The sequence below is a fragment of the Meles meles genome, chromosome 17 (assembly GCF_922984935.1).
Source record: "Meles meles chromosome 17, mMelMel3.1 paternal haplotype, whole genome shotgun sequence".
Taxonomy (NCBI): Eukaryota; Metazoa; Chordata; class Mammalia; order Carnivora; family Mustelidae; genus Meles; species Meles meles.
This window is the reverse complement of record NC_060082.1, coordinates 52,907,365-52,925,418: the sequence shown is the minus strand read 5'-3', so window position 1 is coordinate 52,925,418 and position 18,054 is coordinate 52,907,365. Positions and strand designations below refer to the sequence as shown.

The following is an 18,054-nucleotide window of genomic DNA, read 5'->3' as shown; positions in this document are numbered from 1 at the left end:
CTCAGTGGGTTAAAGCCTCTGCCTTCAGCTCAGGTCACGATCTCAGGGTCCTGGGATCGAGCCCGCACTGGGCTCTCTGCCTACTTGTGATCTCTGTCTGTCAAATAAATAAATAAAATCTTAAAAAAAAAAAAAAAAGAATGAGATGAGGGAAAGAACAAAAACAGTGCTAATGTATTACTTTGATCAGAATAATGTTAGGTTTATAGGCTAGGTCAAAAGGCTAAAAATACTGTAAATGTAAAAGGAAAGATTTCGTTTTATCTTTGAAGAGGGGCTTCAATGGGTAATTAACTAAACTTTAAAATTTGCAAATGAAAAAAACATTTGGCCCAATAATCAGACCATCCTTCTATAGAACTTTCATTTATCTAAAAAAAAAAAAACAAAAACAAAAACAAAGGGCTCCAATCACACAAGGCACAGGTAGGGGACAAGGACCTATAGATGTGGAGACTCAATATGAAGGTGGCACGCATCGCCCCCAGGACACACAGACATAAGGGCTAGAATGGAGAGCCATCTATGCTTTTGCACACACACAGAAACTTGATTGATGACGTGCTGGTGTCGCGGATCAGCAAGGAAACAAAGATGCATTCATTCAGATGCACTGAAACAAGCGGGCTAAAGGCAAAACCAGGCATTTTATACAGGACGAAACAGAAACGGCAATAAAAATATGAAAAGATGAATAACCACATTAGTAGTCAGGGAAATGAAAATTAAAACTCGGAGATACCACTTCATACCCAGCAGAGAGGTGGAAATTAAGAACGGACAATAAGAAGCTACAGAAGAGGGCTGCGGCAGGGGAAGCACCCCTCCACACGGCCTGAGTGCACGCTGGTGTGGTCACTAGGGACAAGAGTTTGTGCGCTGAACCTAACACACCTGGGCCCTGCACTCAGCCATCCCACTCCTACTTACTTCAAGTACAACTTACTTCTAGAGAAACTTGTACGTGCGCTCTCGAGGTGATGTTTGCAAGAGTGTGTGTAGCAGCGCTATTCGTAATAGACCCCAAAGGTCAACAACCCAAATGCCCATTAAGAATAACATGGGAAGGGGTGCCTGGGTGGCTCTGTGGGTTAAGGCCTCTGCCTTCGGCTCAGGTCATGATTCCAGGGTCCTGAGATCGAGCCCCGCATCGGGCTCTCTGCTCAGCAGGGAGCCTGCTTCCTCCTCTCTCTCTGCCTACTTGTGATCTCTGTCTGTCAAATAAATAATAAATAAAATCTTAAAAAAAAAAAAAAAGAATAACATGGGAAGGGGCACCTGGGTGGCTCAGTCATTAAGTAGCTGCCCTCAGCTCTGGTCATGATCCCAAGGTCCTGGGATCGAGCCCCGTATTTGGCTCCCTGTTCATAGGGAAGCCTGCTTCTCCCTCACTCACTCCTGCTGCTTCTGTTCTCCTTCTCGCTGTGTCTCTGTCCAATAAATAAATAAAATCTTAAAAAAAAAGAATAATATGTGAAAATAAAACACTGTTTACTTCTTCAATAAAATACTATACAACACTGAAAACTAATGAACAATAGTTTTACAGATGAGTGTGCCTCCAGAACGTAACGTTGAAGGCAAGAGGCGAGTCAGAAAAATATAGTTCCATTTAAACAAAAATTAAAAAATAGACCAAACTAAACACCATTGTTCAGAAGACAGATATACAGTGAAACTACAAAGGAAATCATTAATATAAAATTTGGGATAGTGTTAATCTTGGCGAGAGGGGATGGAGGGAAGGCCATGTGACTGGAGAGGCACACCCAGGGGGGTCCAAAGATATTGGCAATGTTGCATTTCTTAAGCTAGGTGGTGGATACATTTTTTTCAAGTTACATTTTAAATTCTTCCTATACATTTTATATACTCTTTCATAAGGTGATAGAACAGCAACAACAAAAGGTCAAAAAAGAAAAGAAAAACAGGGAAAGAAGGGTATGGAGTTTGATTCAAAGGTCACTTTACTGAGCACATGCTACAGCGGTCCTATCGAGGATGCATTAAGACTCCTGTTCTGCGGAACTTACGAAAAAACTGCGAGGCTGATATATAAATCGGGCACTCAACGCAAAAGAGTAACGTGCGCATGCGTGTGCAGACAGACAGACAGACACACACACACACACACACATACTCCTGCAAAGAAGTGGGGGGTGCGGTGGGTGGAGAAGTTGAGGGATCAGGAAAAACACAAGTAGGTAGTACGTAAGCTGAGCTCTAAAGGACAGAGTAAAATTCCAGGTAAGCGGAGACAGAAAGGCATGGTGGAGAGAAAACATCACCAACAGAGGGACGGCTCTGGGAAAAGCAAAGGGGGCGGACTTGAGTCAAACCACGGGGCTGCGAGAGCCCTAGGAAGCCACGCTGAGAAGTGGGGTTTTGACTCCTCCAGGCAAGTCTGCATTTATAAGGAAGGAAGTGGCATAATTTGGCCTCTGTGCACGGATGATAATTCTAAAAAGAGTGACTTGGGCAGCCTAGAAATTTGTGGCAGGCAGACAACTAGGAGACTATGACTATTTTAGGAGGCTTGAAATTCGCCAGTGTCAGCATGAATACAAAGGGACTTAATAGGAGCCACTGAAATTCTTGTGGACAGGACATAGCAAAGTACCGGACAGACTTTGAAAACAATGTTCATGAACACTAAGTTTAATAATTAATGAAGCTGATATAATGTTATATTTACAGTTAAACATTTAGTTATTATTTTGTAATTTTCTTTTTGGTTTTTTTTTGGGGAACAAAAAATATTTATTTTAGGTTTCAAACATTTTTAGAGGTTTTTGAAAAGCCCAGAGGCCCAGGCCTTGTGATCATAAAGCTTACTGAATAAAATGGCCTGAGTTCTTCTATACTAGATATGAAACTCAGATACCATAAAGAAATTTACTGATAAATCTGAATTCATAGAAATCTAAAATTGATAAAATTTGAACACATGAAAATTTAAAACAGCTACACCACACACACAAAATATGATATATAATGGTAAATCATAAACTAGGAAACATGTTCACATATATAACACATATAAGAGCTAATACCCTTAATATTTAAAAAGCATTAACAAATCAAAAGAACAGGCAGTGTTGTCTGAGTGTCTCAGTAGGTTAAGTGCCTGAGTTCTGATTTTGGGTCAGGTCATGATCTCGGGGTTGTGAGATCAAGCCCTATGTCAGGCTCCATGCTGGGCGTGGAGCCTCCTTAAGATTCTCTCTCTCCCTCTCCTTCTGCCCCTCCCCCCACTCTCTTAAAAAAAAAGAAAAGAAAAAAGAACAATGGGCAAAAGATTTATAGGAACCAAAGATGACAACCATGTTTTTAGTCTAGGAGACCTGTGCTCTCTCTGTCTCTCTCCCTCTCAAATAAAAAAAATTTAAAAAAGAAACAAAAGATTTATTTATTTGAGAGAAAGAGCCAGAGGGGAGGGGCAGAGGGAGAGGGAGAAGCAGGTTCCCTTGACTGGGAAGTCTGATGCAGGGTTTGATCCCAGGATCCTGAGATCATGACCTGAGCTGAAGGCAGGTGGTTAACCGACTGAGTCACCCAGGCGCACCTCAAAGAAATAAATACAATCTAAAAAATAAATATACAAGTAACTCTTAAAGCTCAACAATAAGAAAATAAGTAACTGGATTAAAAATTGGGCCAAAAGGGGCGCCTGGGTGGCTCAGTGGATTAAGCCGCTGCCTTCGGCTCAGGTCATGATCCCAGGGTCCTGAGATCGAGCCCCGCGTCGGGCTCTCTGCTCCGCAAGGAGCCTGCTTCCTCCTCTCTCTCTCTGCCTGCCTCTCTGCCTACTTGTGATCTCTCTCTGTCAAATAAATAAAATAAAAATCTTTAATAAAAAAAAAAATTGGGCCAAAGACCTTAACTGACACCTCACCATAGAAGATATACAGATGGCAAATAAGCTTATGAAAATGTATCCCACATCATATCAGGGAAAAGTAAATTAAAAGAACAATGAGATACGACTACACACCTATCAGAATGGCCAAAATGTGGAACACGGCAACACCAAATGCTGGTAACAATGTGGAACAACGGGAACTCACTCGGTGCTGGTGGGAATGCTGAAGGGTACAGCCATTTGGAAGACAGTGTGGTGGTTTCTTACAAAACGAAATATACCCTTACCATATGATCCAGCAACCACGCTCCTTAGTGTCTACCCAAGGGAGCTAAAAACTTATGTCCACTCAAAAACCTGCACATGAATGTTTATAGCAGTTTAAATCATCATTGCCAAAACTCGAAGCAACCAAGATGTCCTTCAGTAGGGGAATTGGGTATATAAGCTATGGTACATCTGGACAGTGTAGTATGACTTAACACTAAAAGGAAATGAGCTATCAAGCTATCAAAGGGCATGGAGAAATCTTAAATGCGTATTACTGAGAGAATCCAATCTGAAAAGGTTACCTACTGTATAATTCCAACAATATGAACATTCTGGAAAAGGAAAAACTATGGAAATAGTAAAAAGATCAGTGGTTGCCAGAGGCTGGAGATGAGGGAGGGATAAACAGGCAGAGCATAGTGGATTTTTAGGGCAGTGAAAATACTCGGGATGATATCATAATGACAGATAAATGTCATTTTATACTTATACACAGAATACACAATGCCAAGAGTGAATCATAATGTAAACTTTGGGTGATTATATTACGATATGATAATAATTTTATGGTATGTAGGTTCCTCAACTGTAACAAACATACCAGTCTGATGAGGGATGTTGATAATGAAAGAGTATGAGAACTGCTTGTTGTGAGGCAAAACTCTCAGGCGTGGTGACCTGAAGTGAAGTGTGGTGGTGTGAGGGTAAAGGGAGAGACACACAGGGAGTGTCTCTGTTCTTTAGAGGGAGGCTTTCCATGGGGTGAGGGGTATGTGGAAAATGTCTAGACCTTTCCCTCAATTTTGCTGTGAAACTACAACTGCTCTAAAAGTCCTAACCCACCAAGCACTTGTAATTGGGTCTATTTCTAGGTTATCTATCATGTTTCACTGATTTACACACCTATCCTTATATTAATACCACAGTGTCTTGATGTTTGTATAAGTCCTGAAGTAAGGGTAAGTCCTCCATCTGGCTCCTTTCTTTTTCCACACAACTTTTAGAACAAGCTTGTAAATTTTTTTCAGAAAGTCCCGTTGGAATTCTGATTGGGAGTGCATATAGATCAATTTGGGGAGAATGGAGAGCTTAACAGCATTAAGTCTTTTGGCCCATACACAGTAGTATGTCTGGCTACTTATTTCTTCCTTCTAAATCCATCTGCCTTTTACTCCTTTCTTTTGCCTTAATGCACTGGCTAGAACTTCTGGTATGATATTGAATCAAAGGGGAGAGTAGACATCTCTGCCTTGCTCCCAGTCAGAAGGAGAGCATTCAGCCTTTCAGAATTAAGAATGATGTTAGTTATCAATTACTTCAGGTTGAGAAAGTTCCCTTCTATTCCTCTTCTGCTGCATTTTTTTTTTTTTAATCATGAGGGAAGTTGAAATTTTTTTTTAAAGATTTTATTTATTTATTTGACAGACAGAGATCACAAGTAGGCAGAGAGGCAGGCAGAGAGAGAGAGGGGTGCTTGAAGCAGACTCCCTGCAGAGCAGAGAGCCCGATGCGGGACTCGATCCCAGGACCCTGAGATCATGACCTGAGCTGAAGGCAGCGGATTAACTCACTGAGCCACCCAGGCGCCCGGGAAGTTGAATTTTATCAATTGTTTTTCCTATATACATGGAGATGATCATATGTTTTGTTTTGGTTTTGATCTGTTGATATGGTGAAATACAATGATTTTCAAGTGCTGAACCAACCTTGCATTCCTGGGATAAAGATATTGGAGTATGATTTATTATTTTTTTGTATATTGCTGGGTTCACTTCTCTAATATTTTATTAAAGATGTTTGCATTGGGCTGCCTGTGGGCTCAGTCAGTTGAGAGTCCAACTCTTGGTTTCAGGTCCAGGCTCATGAGATAGAGCCCGCTGTTGGGCTCAGCAGGAAATCTGCTTGAGATTCTCTCCCTCCCTCGGCCCCTCCCTCGGCCCCTCCCTCTGACTCATGTTCTCTCTCAGAATTTAAAAAAAAAAAAAAAAAAAGGATGTTTGCATCTCTATTCATAGGAGATATTGGCCTGAAGTTTTCTTTTCCTCTAGAGTCTTTTTCTGGTTTTGGTATTAGGGTAATGTCAGCCTCATAGAATGAACTGGAGAGCATTCCATCTTTTATTTTCTGATAGAGTTAATGTGTAGAATTAGTTTTATTTCTTCCTTAAACATTTAGTAGAATGCATCAGTGAAGAAATCAGGGCCTGGCAATTTTACTGTGGAAAAGATTTTAGCTCCAAATTCAATGTCTTCAATAGATGATATATGGCTACCTAGGTTATCAATTTCTTTTGAGTTTGTGCCTTTAAGAAATGTGTCCATTTCCTCTAAGTTATCTAATTTATTGCTATGAAGTTATTCACAATGTCCCATTATTTGCTTCATAATATCTGTACGATCTATTATGTCTCCTTTTCATTCCTGAAATTGGTAATTTGTTTCTTTTTTAAAATTATTATTACTTTTTTTTTAAAAGATTTTATTTATTTATTTGACAGACAGAGATTTCAAGTAGGCAGAGAGGCAGGCAGAGAGAGAGAGGAGGAAGCAGGCTCCCTGCTGAGCAGAGAACCCGATGCGGGGCTCGATCCCAGGACCCTGGGATCATGACCTGAGCCGAAGGCAGAGGCTTTAACCCACTGAGCCACCCAGGCGCCCCATAAAATTATTACTTTTTTATTGCTCTGGCTAGGGGGTCTATCAGTTTTATTATTTCAAAGGTTTTCAATGATTTCATGGATTTTCTCATTGATTTCTGGTTTTCTATTTCAATGGTCTCTGTTCTGATCTTATTTTATGCCTATGCTTATCTTGGGCTTAATTTGCTTTCTCTAACCTTTGAAAAGTAGAATCTTAGGTCACTGACTGAAGAGCTTTCTTCTTTTCTAATAAAAGCATTTAATTTCCCTCTAAACACTGCTCTAGCTGCATCCCAAAATTCTGATAAGAGTGTTTTTCTTTTCATTTGGTTTAAAAATGTTTTGTAATTTCCCTTGGAATTTCGTCTTTGACCTATGAGTTCCTTCGAACTGCGTTTAGGTTTCTGACAATGTGGGGGCAGGGCAGTTTCCAGATACGTGTCTGTTACTGATTTCTAATATATTCTGTGGTGATCACAGAGCAAACTTTGTATGATTTTAAAAATATTTGTTGAAGTCTGTTTTATGGCCTGGAATATGGTCTATCTTGGTAAATGTTTCATGTGTACTTGAAAGTATTCTGTTTCTTAGGTGGAGTGTTCTGTAGATGGCCTACGGATCTAAAGATGATAATTAAGTCAAGTTGGTAGATTGTATTGTTCAATTCTTCCATATCCTTGCTGAATTTTTATCCACTTGCTCTATCCATTACTGATTTATAGCCTGACAGTGAGGTGTTTTTTTTTTTCCCTTGCTACTCTGTGTCTCGTAATTTTTGATTGAATGCAGAACGCTGTAAGGTTGCAGGGCAGTGGAGGCTACATTAAATAACAGTATTCACACCCAGAAAAACGTATGCCTCTTTCGCTGTCATGTGGTTGGTATGGGTGCTGAATCAGTCTGGTCAGCAGCTGAACCGGGTTTGGGTTTTGCCATTGCTACAGGTGACTTCAGGGCGTCACACACTTCAGATTCCTCTGGCTGTGGGCTGCTGCTACCGTATGTTTCACGTGTGGCCACAGGTGCCAGGGCTTTGTTTGTTTGCTTTTCCAGTATTCTTGCTCCACCCTCAGCTTCAGGAGACCTGGCGTCTGCTACAGAGGGAGTCTCTCTGCACTCCTGCCCCTTCCCCATTGGCGGCAGTGCTGTTGCTTCCTGCTCAGTCTCACGGTGGGGGTGGAATGGAGTTCTTTGTCCTTCTGGGCTGGTCTCAGGCTTAGGCAGGCCGTCCGAGTGGTGATTTCTCAGTGTTCCTGCATTCCTGCCCTCCACCCCCAAATGTACAAAACACCACCTTGTGTGAGGGAAGCATGTCTGGGGAGGGACAGAGCTTTGTGCCCTGTTCTCAGTGGCAAGAGATCTCTGCTTTGGGTCAGCACAGGGATCCTTGTCTTTCCCAAGTGGCAGAAAGCTTGCTTTTACTCCCCCTTCCACAGCAGAGAATATCTGCCCGGACCTAGGGACAGGAAAAGAGGACAGAAAAGTTTTCTGCTCTCCCTGAGAGGCTTAGGGCGTTTTGCTTCACATGAAATAAGAATTCAGGGAAGTGGCAGGATTTCAGGCCTGGGTGACACTGAGAAGGGCTCTCTCTGTTCTCAATTCCTCTATGGTTCTTCTAGTGGGTGAAAAGGGGCATGTGAATGAGGACTCACTCCTCCGGGGTCCGAGGCTCCTGGTTACTGTAGAATGTCACACTAGCTTACTTTAAGACTCTGTTAATTTTAGCCATCTTCTTACTGCTTTTATGGTGGCTGTCTCCTCCTGGGATGCTCCGTCAAAGGGGAAACAGTTTGTGTGTCTCATAGGGGCTTGTCATTCTTTGGAATCCAGTTTACCTTGCTGCCATGCAAACTCTGCTATCTGAAGGGTGTGAAAAATTACTGATCTTGTAGATTATTTATCCTTTTCTTCTTGTTAGTACGGGAGAATTGTTCTTTAGCACTTCTCTACATTTCAAGGGGAAGTAGGGGTGCTGGGTGGCTCGGTTGCCTTTGGCTTGGGTCATGATCCTGGAGTCCTGGGATCGAGCCCACACTGGGCTCCCTGCTCAGTGGGGAGCCGGCTTCTCCCTCTTCCTCTGCTGCTCCCCCTGCTTGTGCTCTCTCTGTTAAATGAATAAAATATTTTCAAGTGGAAGGAGAACACTATGGGAGTTAGGTTTGATTTTTTTTTTTAAGATTTTACTTATCTGAGAGACAGACAGAGAGAGCACAAGTGGGAAGGGGCAGAGTGGTTAGGGAGAAAGAATCTGCAGTGAGCATGGTGCCTGCCATGGGGCTCGATTCCATGACAGTGAGACCATGACCTGAGCTGAAACCAAGAGTTGGATGCTTAACTGACCGAGCCACCTGGGCGCCCTGGGAGTTTGGTTTTAGATGATTTAGTAGTGATATTTCTTCTTTTGCTCTTTGTTGTTACTCAGATAAGGACAGTTTCTCTGGCTCCCTTCTTTGCTGGTGGCTGCTTCCTCCTCTGGACTCCCTGCTTATAAGCTGTTAAACGGCATAAAGCCAGCAGCCAAAATCACGTGATGAGTTATAAACTTGGGACAGCTTTGGTCATCCTTTATATTACTTGCCTTGACAAACTCAGGCACCAAACCCTACTCTGTAATAGCACAGGTTCAGAGGTAGTTCTGTGTGCTAGAGGTGGAGGGCAGAATTTTACTCTGAGCTGAAGTCAGATCATTCGAGAATGCTATCTCTGCCTCCAGTGGCATGGGATTTCTTAGAGGGCTACCAGGATTATCAAAGTTAAATCAACATTTGATGAATGAATGAATAAATATAGAGAGTGGGAGAAAAGGTAGAAAAAGGCAAGAACTGCCTATTCCAGTCCTGGGACAGATGTTAATGAGCTAAGATTATATTTTGCACGTAAGTCACAGACAGAATAGCTTTACCAAGGCCCAGGATTCAACAGAAATTATATAGGATTATAACAGCCCTTGAAGAATTTAAAATAATCTCTCCCAAATAATATAATGGACATTTTAATTTTACATTTCTGAAAGGTTTTACCATGAATCACTGTACACCAAATTAGATTCCAATGGAAGGCAGTCTCTTACCAAACATAACAAAGTTAAAGACACATTGCCTAGTGTCAAGTAGTTGAGAGAAAAGGGTATTTATCCTGCATAGAACTAGCTACGTGACATTTATATTTTGAGAAATAATAATTTTATCTTTTTGCCGCAGCTATCAGTCTCAACTTATTATAAAAAACACTTGGTTAGGTTTTAAAATTGGAACTTTTAAAGCAGTATCAGGGGAATAAATTTCCAAGTGTATAAATCTGTTATACAGGATAATAACTACCACTGTCCGATCACACTTCTCAAGTCTAACCCAACACTTGAGACTCCTAAGCATGAAGATCAAGGCTAAATCGATGTGTACTACAGGTGAAGACACTAAGCTGGCCATCTCAGACAAAGAAGCATTAATTTCACATATGCCATATTGTGAAGTGACTTTTCCAACAGTGAGATATGATACAACGGTATGAGTACTGACTCAGGAGTAGAGCTTACATTTTTAAGTTCCACATCTGGAGGACCACAGCCAATCAGCTAAGAAAAGGCTTAAGGAGGCCATCTAATAATCCCCTAACCTAAAACAAATGTGAAGGGAATTTTAGCTCAAGTCTAACTATAAAGTGAAGTTTAAATTAGGAAGTTCAGGGGGCACCTGGCTGGCTCAGTCGGTACAGCATACCACTCTTGATCTCGGGGTCATGAGTTCAAGCCCCACACTGGGTGTGGAGCCTACTTAAAAAAAAAAAAAAAGAAAGAATAAATTAGGAAACTCAAGGTTGTAGAACAGTACTTCAGAGTGAAGGACAGGGCGTCCATAAGGAAAAGGAGTTTTATTAACAAACGCCTGGGATTTATGCAAAGACAGGCCGACATGAGCACAGGCAATCAGGAAGTTGTAACAGACAGAAAAAAAGAGAGGAGGAAGACTAATTTCAAGGACAATTTCGAGGACACCACACAGGTGAATCTCATTCTGGTATGAAGACGGCATCAGTTATGTTTGTGACAGACAAGGTGTTGCATGTTCCAAGGCTTTGCCAACTGGCAAAGACAGGAGCCCAACAAATAGTTTTTGAAAAAAAATATGCTTTGTACCCCCACCTAGCTGGTGAGCTACTTGATCACATGCTTTGTTATATTCTCCTCTCCATCTAGCACAGTGCTGGGAACTTAGTATTGGCTCAAAATTCATCAGTTAATTGATCTCTCCGCCTTTGGCATCTTCAGTAAAGCACAATTCACAAGGCAGTCATCTTTTCAGGAACGTGTGAGCTGCCCAACCCCTCAAAACGGACAAAGGCAAAGGAGAGGAGGGATGAGAAGGGTGCTAGCATTTTGCCAAATTAATGAGGGGATATATTGGTGCCCACAATGTGCTGGGAAATACAAAAACAGTCATAAGCCTGTCTCGGAAAAGCTTGAGCAAGTCCACAGGGATTAGAACAGTTGCTGAATTTATGGCACCCCGGGAACCTCTATTTGTCAAGTGCCACAGAGGCAGCCCTGACTGGCACAGGTGAAGATGAATTTTCATCCAGAGCAGCGAGCCTTCTGACTCCATTAATCCTCAGGGTTCTGATGATGAATTTCTTTCTTTTTTTCTTTTATTTATTTTCACTCTAATGCCTCCTCCCACTGCCCCGTAACAGTGTGGAAGGAACAGAACAGATGGTGCTTTACGTGGAAGCCTGAGGGCTCATGAGGATACAAAGCCTGCCCACTCCGAAATCACATGACTGCACGTGCAAGGAAAAGCCTTGATTTCCCCTGGGAGACACAGATGCAATGATGTTAGTATTCCCAGTGGAGGGAGAGGAGGGGAAGGCTAACAGGCCATTGACAAGGAAGACCACACTTACACTAATATACTCTTCAGCAAGAACCGTGTTTAATCACATAACAACAGGAGGACTGATATCTGAAGATTAAAAAACACCAAAGTGAAATAGAGGCAAGTAAGGGTTTTAGTATGCTGTTATGCAAAGCCTATCTAGAATGAACTAGTGAAGACATACAGTAGTAGAATACTGGCCTCTAGTTAACCTGCCATTGGCTCTGACCCAGTTTTAATCGGAAGAAGCCAGGATTTACAACCTGCTTAAGGATGGAGTTTGACAACTGCTATAATCAGAAGAGCTGTCAACACGAGGACAGCTGTCAAGCCAAACTGTAATTCATAAAAAATAATAGCTAAGCCCCTAAGATATCCCCAACATTGTCCGTACTTACTGGATTTAACTATACTTACAGTTTTATGAAAGTTACAAAAATAGGCTAAGGGTCCTAAAATCAAATAAGATCAAATAAAAAAAATAGCTATGGAGTACCTATTAAATTAAAAAAGTTAAACAATACCGATTAAATGAATAAAATATGCCCAGCAGTTCCCCAGCACGTAGAGTTTAATAAATGGTTGATATTATTATTACATGCCCAACTCCTCTCTGATGACCTTAAAAACTGGCAAAAGTCTAGTGACCTAGTAAAAAAATCTTAATTAAAAATGAATCACTCCTATAAGTGATTATTAATTAAACTTAAAATCTTAATTTCATGAAATATTCCTGAGTTGTCAGAATATTTTAGTTTTATATATTTGTAATGTCAAAACCCCTTAACTAATGATATTATTTTAGTGTTTAATTATCTTGATTATAATATATATGGTATTTGTTTTGTTCTTTCTGCAATGAATAATAGATTCTGAGAGACAGAAATAGAGGTTGTTTTACTAGATCAATTTTGGGCAGGATTCTTGAATCAGAGATAATTTTTATTAATGTCACAACTCTCCGTGAACAGAAGCAAGAATATAAAAGCACATGGATGGACACAGATATGGATAAAGTATAGTTCTGAAAAATAGCCTTGACTCACTAAGGCAACCAATGATAAAGAATTTTAATTTATTTTATTTCTTTAAAGAATTATCACCCAGAAAATAATGTCTGCTTTAAAAGGATACCAGGACTGTAGTTATTTGTGAAATTATGAAAACAGAACTGGAAGTGGAATCAGAAGACCTGGACAAGGTCCTGCCTCTACACCCTGTATTACCCTGTCAAGGTCACTTGGCCCCTCTAGACTTCAGTTTTTCACTTGCAAATGTAGAAAACAAGGCCTAGGTCAGATTCTGTTGGAAAAGTTAAGAGATTATGTATATGAAAACAGTATCACCACCACCACCTTGTATCTATCTGGGTTTGGGGGTCTTTTGTGTCTAAGCATTTTATTAGAATATTTATAAATTAAATACAGAAGAGGACCAAGCTCACACATATAAATTTTCTTAAGATAAATTTACCCATATAACTAACTAGCACACAGATCAAGAATGAGATCATTATTAGAATCTCAGAAGCACTGCTGCCCTGTTAAGCCTTTCCAAATATCACCTATCTATTACCCCAAGGAAACCAGGATCCCGTTTACTAATGCTGGAGATGAGTTTTCCCTGTTTTTGACCTTTATATAAGTGGATGCTTAGAACTCTTATGTCTAGCATCTTGAACTCAACAGTGTGTGAGATTCATTCGAGGTGTTGCATACAGTGATAGTCTTTTTTACTGCTGTATAGATTTCCCCTGGATGAATATTTCACCTGATCAGATTCTCATAATTCCTGAATCTGAAGATTTGAGTGTTTCATCAATTACGGAAATTATCAATAAATATATCTTTAAATATTGACTCTTACCTAATTTCTCCTTCTGGAATTACTACTTAAAAATGCTAGACTTTATTATTATTTTACACTCATGGTCTCTTCCACATTTCACTTCATCTTCTGTACTGCCTTTATTTATTTATTTATTTTTAAAGATTTTATTTATTTATTTGACAGAGAGAGAGATCACAAGTAGGCAGAGAGGCAGGCAGAGAGAGAGGAGGAAGCAGGCTCCCTGCAGAGCAGAGAGCCCGATGCGGGGCTCAATCCCAGGACCCTGAGATCATGACCTGAGCCAAAGGCAGCGGCTTAATCCACTGAGCCACCCAGGCACCCCTTCTGTACTGCCTTTAGAACTACCTTTCTGTTCACCATTTCTTTTTTAAACTTCTGCCCATTCTGCACTTTAACCTATCCATTGTAAAAAAATTTTTTTAATCAAAGTTCATATAGTTCTCTTTCAAATCTATCTGTTCTTTCTCAGAAAGTCTTGTTTGTATGTTTTTCTTCTATTGATTTTATACGAACTCCTGATAATTTCTATCCAGTAGTTCTACTGAAGTTCTTCAAAGTCTAATCCTGAGGTTTACTATGTCTGCTGACAATCACTTAAGTAGATTGTGTAGTTTTGGATTATAAGCTCATTTTCAGCAGGGCTTCTTTCTGTAGGACTTCTGTGCTACCCTGGTTGAGGGGTTGTCCCTCAAGAGAAGTTTAGCATCTGCTTTCCCAGGTCCCTCATGGGTACCAGCCTTACTCTATGGTACAGGTTATGTTAATTTCTTCACTTGATGGATTTATGAGATGGTCAGAGTATAAATTTAAACCCCAAACTCACATGAGATGGGGCCTTTATTCTCTCCCCCACTCAAAATTCTGGTGTGTGGCAGGTAAGCTTCTTTGTCTTCCTTCCTTACACTGTTGGACCAACTTTTTCTAATGTAATTAATTTTTTAAAAAGATTTTATTTCGTTATTTGAGAAAGGGTGATAGACAGAGAGGGTGATAGAGCAGGAATGAGCCGTAGCTGGGAGGAGAGGGAGAAGCAGGTTCCCAACTCAGCAGGAAGCCTGACACGGGACTTGATCCCAGGACCCTGGATCATGACCTGAGCTGAAGGCAGATGCTCAACCAACCAAGCCACCCAGGAGCCCCAATTTTTTTTTTTTTTAAATGGAGGGTATAGCCCTTTGAGCGTCCTGGCTTATGTGCAGGGTCTCCGTTCCAATGCCTCATTATTTCTCATCCAGGAAGCATCCTTTCCAGTGGCACCCCTGAAACCCAAGCCCACAGTTTTCCCAGCTTAGATATGGTGTTAGCTCACAACTACCATTATGATTGTCTCATCCTTGCATTTTGGGTGGGAGTTCAAGACACCTAAAATCTGGGGACATTCTTTCACCTTTAAAGAAGATTTTTGGTGTATTTCACCTAGCAAACGGTAGGTGCTCAAAAACATTTGTTGAATGAATGACATATAATTAAGAAAGTAAGTCATATTCACAATACTAATAGAGCCCATGATATGATTTCAAGCAATTTAAAATTAATTTTCAGATAAATTATATATAACACTCAATGTCTCCTCTCTCTCTCTCTCTATATATATATGTATAATCTCCAAATAGAGAAGTTATTAAAGGGCTTATAGGAAAACCTTTTTATCCTATGCTTGTATTCTAGCTCTGTAATTCCTCTTCCCTCAGGCAAGCATCACTGGCTTTTTGTGTATTCTTTTGAGCTATCTTCTGCAGTTACTAGCAAATACGCACAGATATATTTACACTATATATACTGTTCTGCACCTTAATCCTTTCACTTAACAATGTATCTTAGAAAATTTTCCATATTAGTATATAAATAAAATACAGCTTATTCTGAAGCCTATCAGGAAGGCCTTTGGAAAATTCCAATCCTGTTGCTATCTAGAAATGCATTTTGTGTATGTCAAGCTTAAATGGACACATTCCCACCTCCACAGAGGTGCTCACCCTGCGTGGTTAGCTACGGATAAATGGGTGACTCGTCTACATTTTCAGGGGTGCATTCAGTCTGCCTTAGCTGTGTCTGCAGTTTCTGGGTGGAGAATGGAAGGAAAGCACAACCCATGCCATAGAGAAGGCACTAAAACTATCTGAATGGTGGATGAAACAGGAAGGAAGGGGATGAAAATCAGAACTGGTTATTAGCAGAGCATGTGGCTACACCGGCAGGGGGTCTCTCTCTAAGCAAAGCAAGGAACTCTGACCTAATGGCAAATATTTTGGAGTGAAAGGAGTTTGCTTCTTGAAATCAGATATCAGGAAAAAGGGTAGCCCTGAACTTTGCACTGAAAATGCCATAATCACTGTGAAGTTTCTTTCTTCCCCTAATTATCCGTGCTTGTCTGACTTAGGCCTGGTTGTTCCAAACTGCCATCACAACTGTGGATGTGGCTAAGAAGTGTTTTTCCTGGGTCAAAAATTAGGGTTTAGAGAGCCAACTCTTGGTGATACTAGAGGCGCTAAATGCCAGAATAATCACATAAATGTGTTTGAGGAGGGAGCGATGAGTGCAATGGAAAGACGTACGGGAAGGGACTTGCTTTTGTCTCAATTCCTAGTAAATCTAGAGATGCAGATTTGAATTTCCAGCTCTGTTAGGCAGGTTTATTAACTTCTTTTTCCTCATTTACAAGATGGGGAAACCAAAGCACTATTACTTAAAAGATTTATCTATTTATTTCTTTATTTGAGAGCGAGAGTGCGCACGTGCACACTCACAAGCAGGGGGAGGTGCAGAGGGAGAGGGAGAGAAAGAATCTCAAGCAGACTCCCTGATGAGTGTGAAGCCCCATGTGGGGCTCACTCCCATGCCCTTGAGATCATGATGTGACCTAATACCAAGAGTCAGAAGCTTAACCCACTGAGCCACCCAGGCGCCCACCACACCCTGTTTTAGAGGGCTGCTTACCGAAGGGGCCCAGAGATTACTTGCTCTGTATACTGCATTGTGTGTGTACATTTTAATGGTTCACCTTTCAAAGGCATTTGATAACATAAAATACGTATATATGTATCAAGGGGTGTGTGTGTGTGTGTGTGTGTGTGTAATTTTAATTAACAAATATTTTAAGTATGCCATATAGAGGAATATAAAGGCTAATAAAACACATTTTTGGCTATTATAAATAATGCTACAATAAATATTCTTAATCATGTCTCATCACATCCATGTCCAGGAATATTTCTAGGTTATATAAAGAGAAGTGGAACTGTTGGGCTATAGGGTATGTGTACCTTCAATTTCACTAGATTTTGCCAGAGTGATCTCCCGGGTGGTTGTAACAGTTGATACTCCTCGTTAGCCAAGTGTAAGTGTTCCTGTTGCTCCACGCCTTCATCCTAGTATTTGTGGATGTTTACTTGTTGCCAGTCTGACCAGTGTCAACTTACATCTAAATGTCATAATCTGCATCCAATGATTACGGCTGGGAGAGAGTTCTCCAAGGGACTCTTCGTGATTCTGTATCTCTTGAGAACAAAGGTAATGACAGCTTCTGTTCCAGACTCTTTTTCAAGGATGTGTGTGTAGTGAACAGCCTTGGACAAAAGAGGTAGTGTTTCCTTCCAGGGTAGATTCCTTTTTTTTTTTTTTAAAGGTTTTATTTATTAATTTGAAAGAGAGAGAGAGAGGAAGAAGCAGGCTCCCCTCTGAGCAGGGAGTTGGATGACGCAGGGCTTAATCCCATGACCCTGGGATCACGACCTGAGCCAAAGGTAGACACTTAACCAACTGAGGCACCCAGGCGCCCCTAAGCTCAGGATTCCCAAGGTATGATACACTGTGTGTGCAGTATCTACCTGGGCTGTTCTGCTTAGCTCCCACAGAACTCAAAAGGAAATGACACAAACATCAGGCTCATACTGCTTGCTGTACTGAGTAACAGTCTTGTGTTTTTTGCCAGAACCCAGGAAACCGTGTTGGGCCAACTTGTGAGTTTGTAAGCAGGGTATAATCCCAGATTAGTAAGAGTTCTTGAGAGTTATGAGCGGGGCGAGCATCTTTTCTTGCTGTCTATTTGATATTTGGCTCTTCTCATCCGTGAACAATCCATTTTGGGGGCCTATTTTTCTATTTGATTGTCTTTCTTATTGGCTGGGTGTACGTTCTTGATATAATCTGATAACGATAGTATGGAGGTTATTTGGAGTTCAAATATCTTCTCCCAGTCTGTACTTTGCATTCTTACTTTGCTCATACTATCTTTTGTCTAACAGAAGTTTAAAATTTTAATGTACTTATCATAATTTATGATTTGTATTCCTGAATGTTTTTTTTTTTTTAAACATTTTTACTTATTTATTTGACAGAGAGACACAGTGAGAGACTAAACACAAGCAGGGGAGTGGGAGAGGGTTATGCTGAGCAGAGAGCCCTGATGTGGTGCTCGATCCCAGGACCCTGGGATCATGACCTGAGCCAAACACAGAGGTTTAACAAATAGCCACCCCGGTGCCCCAATAAGCCATTATTTACCCTATTCATCCAAAAGTTTCTAATTTTGCTTTTCTTTATATATGCATTCAATTCACCTA

The 18,054-nt window shown here is 40.7% G+C and overlaps 1 protein-coding gene across 4 annotated transcripts in view; it reads right to left on the bottom strand.

Moving 5' to 3' along the window:
- Positions 1-18,054, bottom strand: part of ACBD6 (acyl-CoA binding domain containing 6) — a 209,260-nt gene that overhangs the window by 6,318 nt on the left and 184,888 nt on the right. The window lies entirely within an intron of this gene.